Below are 6,944 nucleotides of genomic sequence, written 5' to 3' on the forward strand. Positions count from 1 at the left end.
CCTCAATCTGTGTGGAGAAGGGTGACGCAGGCCGTGAGGTATCTATGCAGGTATCTATGCAGGGTTGTAGATGTGCTGAGCTGTTTCTGATGTCTCTGGACCTCTGAGCTGTTGGGGGCTATGTCTCAGGAGTACATTCTCTGTCCAGGCTCAGGAGCCTTTGGAAACCAGCAGGCAGGATTAACCTGGACGTCTTCTCCTGGTTGGGTGCCATCAGGGTGCCCACCTTAGTGTTGTAGCCATGAATCTTAGCAGACTGTGCAGGACCTGCGCCCTGGTGTCCTTCCCCGAGAATTCCTGCACACCGGGTATGTGCCTGGGGACTGGCGCACATAATGGAGCCACAGCAGAGGAGAAAACCGACCAGGTTCCTGATTTCATACTGTGGGTCACTAAGAACACAGCCCTCCGATGGCAAGTGCTCTGCGGGATAGTAAGACTCAGTCCCGGGAAAGCGGGTGTGGGTGGGATGTGCTGATTTTATTCCTGTGGTTCAGGGAAGGTCTCTCTGAAATGGTGGTGACTGAGTAGAGAGCTGCGGCAGGCTAGTGAGGGAGCCCGTCGTGTCCTCACTTGGCGGGGGAGCGAGCTCTGGACAGGGAGGAGGCAGGTGATGTCTCCGAAGCTCTCTCGCCACCTCCTGGGCTTGGTCAGCTGTGTGGATCTCCATGATTTGTGTGAACGCCTCTGGAGGATGCCGAGTAGCCTTCCAGCATTTTCCTGGTCTCTTGGCATCTGCCACAAGGTTGAGGATGGTGTACTGGTCTGTCTGGTAAGGTCACTGAACCATTTGGTGATCAGATCTCTCAGATGATCTAACACCACCTCTGGATGCTGGGCTGGTTGGTAACCTGGGCTTGGACAGAGGTCAGACACTCCATAAGGTCATTGTCACGGGCTAACAGTCCCCTTCCGCTTGAATGGTGAGCCGTCACTCTTCATCCAACAGCGATGAACACCAGTCTTCGGGTCACAGGGTCGCCTCGAGATTTGAGGGCAGGCAGGAACTAAGGAAGAATCAGAGCTTTTGTACACGACAGGATTCAGGTCGTCAGTAAACACACAGTAACAGGAGGGGGCGCTGTGTTGAGTGTCAGACTGTCAATCACCCAGTGGCTCACAGGTCAGAGCACTAGACATAGACAAGCCTCTCTTCTCTCTGCCACCTAATGACACACATGTGACACAGCAGTCACATCTGTAACACCTCTAGGGGCAGGTGTAGTTATTGTTGTTATTTATGTCGTTGTTGGATAGGACAGAGAGAAATGGAGAGAGGAGGGGAAGACAGAGAGATAGACACCTGCAGACGTACTTCACCACTTGTGAGTAGACTCCCCTGCAGGTAGGGGCGGGGAGCAGGGGTTTGAACCGGGATCCTTACGCCGGTCCTTGCTCTTCGCGCCACGTGCACTTAACCTGCTGCGCTATGGCCTGACTCCCAATTATGTTTTTTAATTTCTTTATTGGGGATTAATAGTTGACAGCAAAACACAATAGTTTGTACACGCATAACATTTCCCAGTTTTCCACATAACGATTCAACCCCCACTAGGTGCCCCTCGGCCATCATGTTCCAGGACCTGACCGCTCGAATAATGTTTTCAAGTACTCTATACCTAGAGAATATTCTGTGAGGGCTTGTGTTTGAAATTATATCCCAGCAGTCAGTGCCTGCCGTTGGGACTGATCCCATCTCTGTTAGCTTGAATGTTTCAGTGCCTGTTTACAGCATATGTCTCCATTTATTTAGTTGCTTGTTTGTTTTCTGTTTTTCTGCTGGCAACCAGAATCATCTCTGTGGCTCTGTGACTACTGCACCAGGACCCACTGTATCTAGTGGGCATTTCTTTTTGATAGTGAGAGAAAGACAGATAGAGGAGGAGAGAGACCGAGAAGAAGACACAACCTTCACCACTGCTCCACTGCTTGTGAAACTTCCCCCTGCAGGTGGGGACTAGGTACATGAAATACAGCCCTTGCACTTAGGTCTTCTTTTAAAGGAACTCTTTTTTTATTTTATTTTATTTTATTTTATTTCATTTATTTATTTATTTATTCCCTTTTGTTGCAGGTCTTCTTAAAAAATATATATGGGCAGGGGTAGATAGCATAATGACTATACAAAGATATTCTCATGACTCCAAAGTCTTAAGTTCAATCCCCTGTACCAACATAAGCCAGAGCTGAATAGTGCTCTGGTAAATATATATATATATATATATATATATATATATATATATATATATATATATATATGTGACACAGAGAGGATGATTGAGAGAGAGAGAGAGTTATCAAATCACCACTCCGCTGTAGCTTATGGTGTTGTCAGGGGTTGAACTGGAACCTTGGAGCTTCAGGCATGCCATCAATCTGCTCTTCACTACTTGAGCTATTTCCCTGCCCTTATTTATGTCTTCTTTTATTTCTTTTCTCAGCTTTTTTGCACTTGTCAGCACACAGACAAAAAGACATGGGGTCTGCACTGTTTGGGGTAAAGCTATTAGAGTTGATATGTGTGAATGGTTTCTTTATAGTTCTGTTACGTAATTGTTCATTGCTAGTATGTAGGCAACTGTGTGTCTGTGTGTCCTGCAATACCTGCTTTACTGGGATTTTCTATGAAATCAGTCCTGTCACATGTATACTAGCACCGTTTTATTCACTCCTCCCCAAGCTGTCAGCCGTGCATTTCTTTTTTTGCATTAGTAGAGTGGTTAGCATTCCCAGTACACTGTTAAGTAGCAGTGCTGACAACAGACATCCTGACTATGTTCTGAATCCTTCTAAGAAAGCTGTTTTTCTGCATTAACTAGGATGGAAAGTGTGGGTGGTTTTTTAACTATTGGTTTTTCATTTGCCACCAGCGCTATGGCTGGATCTAATTACCTCACAAAGACTCCACTGCTCCTGGTAGCTATTTGTTTTCTGGGAGAGAGAGACACACACACACAGGAGAGAGAGATAGAGAGAGTAGGGAGAGACAGAAACAGAGAAAGGAAGAGAGAGACTCAAGTGTGTCAGCACTGCTACACTGCTCTTGTACTTTTCCTTCCTGTAGATGGGAACTGGGGAGTCTTGAACCAGAATCCTGGCACACAGTAATATGTCCACTCTACCAGGTGCACCACTGCCCACTATCAAGTGTGGGTATTTTTAAACTTTCTCTTCTTCTGTTTATGAGTGGGATCATCCCATGCTCATCTTTCTCTTTCTGACTTACCTCACTTAACGTCATTCCGTCTAGCTCTATCTAAGATGGGTCGGAGAAGGTGGGTTCATTATTCGTAATAGCTGAGTAGTATTCTATTGTTTATAAATATCACAACTTTCTCAGCCATTCATCTGTTGTTGGGCACCTGGGTTGCCTCCAGGTTTTGGCTATTACAAATTGTGCTGCTGTGAACATAGGTATACCCAGATCTTTTTATTTATTTATTTCCTTTTTGTTGCCCTTGTTGTTTCCATTGTTGTTGTAGCTATTATTGTTGTTGATGTCGTCGTTGTTGGATGGGACAGAGAGAAATGGAGAGAGGAGGGGAAGACAGAGAGGGGGGAGAGAAAGACAGACACCTGCAGACCTGCTTCACCGCTTGTGAAGCGACTCCCCTGAAGCGACTCCCCTGCAGGTGGGGAGCCGGGGGCTCGAACCGGGATCCTTGAGCCGGTCCCTGCGCTTTGCGCCACGTGCGCTTAACCTGCTGCGCTACCGCCCGACTCCCTAACCCAGATCTTTTTGGATAGGTGTGCTTGACTCTGGGAGAGGAATTACTGGGTCATAAGGAAAGCCTCTTTCTAGCCTTGTGAGGTTTCTCCAGACTGTTCTCCACAGGGGTTGGACCAATTTACATTCCCACCAGCAGGGCAGGAAGGATCCTTTGTCTCCCCTCAAGAGTAGATATTTTTGTAGTGGCTCTACATCAACTTCAGAAAACCCCTTCTACTCCTGGTCTACTGATTTTTTTTTTTTTTAAATAATGGGTGGAGGTGTTTTCATCAAATTCTTTGACAGACAGTTGATATGATCACATACTTGTTTCTCTGTCTTTTTTTGTGATAATATGGACGGTTTAATGATGGCTGTTTGAATATTGCAGTAGCTTTCTAATTCTATAATGACCCAGTTGGTCATGGTTTATTGTTTTTATATACAGTCCTGAATTTGTTTCACTGTTTTTCTCTCATCTTGGTATCAGGGTGAAACTAATCTCATAGCATGATTCAAGATGTGTTGTAATTTTTACTACTAATGCTTTCACAATGCTTTTTTAAAGCACTAAGATTTCAGGGGTACAGCTCAGGAGATGGCACCGTGAATGTTGGACTCTCAAGCATGAAGCCTTCAGTTTAACCCTGGCACCACATGTGCCTGTGTAATGGTCTGTCTCTCCTCTCTGCTCCCTCCAATCTCATTAATAAAGAAATCATTTAAAAATGAACAAGATTTCACTGCTTGATTTCATATCCATATGCGAGTATCTGTGTGTAAGTCACCACACCCACCTCCAAAGCCCTGTGAGCTACATCCCCCACCCTCAGAACTGCATAGTTCTCACAGTCTCAGACATACTTTCATTGCTTTTTTTTTTTTCTTTAATTTCTTTACTGGGCAATTGATGGTTTACGGTAAACAGTAAAATACAATAGTTTGTATATGTGTAACGTTTCCCAGTTTTCCGCATAACAATTCAACCCCCAACAGGCCCCCCTCTGCCCTCATGTTCCAGGACCTGAGCGCTCCCCTCCCCACATACACACCCCAGAGACTTTTACTTTGGTGTAATACACCCACTCCAGTCCAAGTTCTGCTTTGTGTTTTCCTTTCTGATCTTCTTTTCCAACTTCTGTCTGTGAGTGAGATCATCCCACACTCATCCTTCTGTTTCTGACTTATCTCACATGATTCCTTCAAGCTCCATCCAAGATGGGGTGAAGAAGGTGAATTCACCATTTTTGATAGCTGAGTAGTTTTCCATTGTGTATGTATACCACCACTTACTCAGCCACTCATCTGTTGTTGGACACCTGGGCTGCTTCCAGATTTTGGCTATTACAATTCTGCTGTGAACATAAGTATGCACAAATCTTTTTTAGATTGGGTGTGTTTGGTTCCTTAACATATATCTCCAGGTGGGAGCCAGGTGGTAGCGCAGAGGGTTAAGCGCACGTGGCGCGAGGCGCAGGGACCGGCGTGAGGATCCTAGTTCAAGCCCCTGGCTCCCCACCTGCAGGGGGGTCACTTCACAAGCTGTGAAGCAGGTTTGCAGGTGTCTTATCTTTCTCTCCCCATCTATGTATTCCGGTCCTCGCTGGATTTCTCTCTGTCCTATCCAACAATGACAGCAATGACAACAATAATAATGACAACAGCAATGGCAACAAATAAACAACAAGGACAACAAAAGGGGAAAAATAGCTTCCAGGAGCAGTGGATTTGTAGTGCAGGCACTGAGCCCCAGCAATAACCCTGGAGGCAAAAAAAAAAAAAAAAAAAAAAAAAAAAGATATATCTCCAGGAGAGGAATTGCAGGGTCATAGGGTAGGTTCACTTCTAGCCTTCTGCAAGTTCTCCAGACTGCTCTCCACAGGGGTTGGATCAGTTGACATTCCCACCAGCAGTGCAGGAGGGTTCCTTCCTTTACCCCCACAACCTCTCCAGCATTTGTTGCTGCTACCTTTTCTGATGTATGACATTCTCACAGGAGTGAAGTGGTATCTCATCGTTGTCTTTATTTGCATTTCTCTGACAATCCATGGCCTGGATCATTTTTTCATATGTTTGTTGGCCTTTCATATCTCTTCTATGGTTATAGTCACTGTCTTTTAAGAGTTGTTCCATGTCATCCAAGTTGATCCATGCATAGGGATATTTGTAGAATACCACTACTTTGTGTGTGCTCCGTTTTGTTAATAAGCTGTAGCTTGGGACAGTGGAGTAGCTCACATGGATTATGCACGGTTTTGCCATGGGTGTGACCCACACTATATTGAAGGAAACTTTGGTTATGTAGTCACTTTCATACTCTTGTCTGTCTAAATTCTTTCTATCTATCGAGAAATTAATAACTAAGAGCTGTGTCCTCTTTCCTGATTTTGTCAGTTTGGTTAATAATTCATAGATCTCTGGGAGTCAGATGATAGCGCAGCGGGTTAGGCACAGTTGGCACAAAGCACAAGGACCGATCTAAGGATCCCGGTTCGAGCCCCTGGCTCCCCACCTGCAGGAAGGGTCGCTTCACAAGTGGTGAAGCAGGTCTGCAGGTGTCTATCTTTCTGTTCCCCCTCTCTTCCACTCCACTCTCCATTTCTCTCTGTCATATCCAAAAAACTGACATCAATAACAGCAACAATAATAATAACTACAGCAATAAAACAACAAGGGCAACAAATGGGAATAAATAAATATTTTTTTAAAATTAAAAAAAATAATTCATTGATATAAATGATTTTTTCAATTGTTGTTCCAGGTTCTTCACCACTCTAAGCTGCCTTTTTCAGAGAGGTACAGAGAAGAGAGGGGCCAGGAAGTGTTGCACCTAAGTAAACATACACATTACAGTGCAAAAGGACGCAGGTCCAAGACCCTGGTCTCCACCTGTAGGGAGAAAGTTTCACAAGTGGTGAACTAGGACTGCAGGTGTATCTGTCTCTTTCCCTCCGTATCTCCCCTCCCCTCTCAATTTCTTTCTCGCTAATAATAAGTAAGTAAAAATATCACAAAAGAAGAGAGAGAAAGAGAGACAGTCACCACAGCACAGAAACTTGTTCCTATGAGTTGGAAGCCAGGGTTGAACCTAAGTCCACACATGTCAGAGCACCTCATTATCCAAAAGAGCTGTGCCCTTCTTTGATCTTTTCAAAATCAGTTTTGGGTTTTCAGTTATCACCTCTGTTTATTCTTTATTGCATAATATTGTTGTAATTGTTATTTTACATATTCT

General features: G+C 44.6%; 1 non-coding gene across 1 annotated transcript; it reads right to left on the reverse strand.

The window, feature by feature from the left end:
- Window positions 1-1,089: 1,089 nt before the first annotated feature.
- Window positions 1,090-1,220, reverse strand: LOC132536074 (small nucleolar RNA SNORA17). The gene has a single exon (XR_009547755.1). It is a non-coding gene; the product is annotated as a small nucleolar RNA SNORA17 (small nucleolar RNA).
- Between the last annotated feature and the right edge of the window lie 5,724 nt (window positions 1,221-6,944).

Source organism: Erinaceus europaeus, chromosome X (genome assembly GCF_950295315.1).
Source record: "Erinaceus europaeus chromosome X, mEriEur2.1, whole genome shotgun sequence".
In the NCBI taxonomy this organism is placed as follows: Eukaryota; Metazoa; Chordata; class Mammalia; order Eulipotyphla; family Erinaceidae; genus Erinaceus; species Erinaceus europaeus.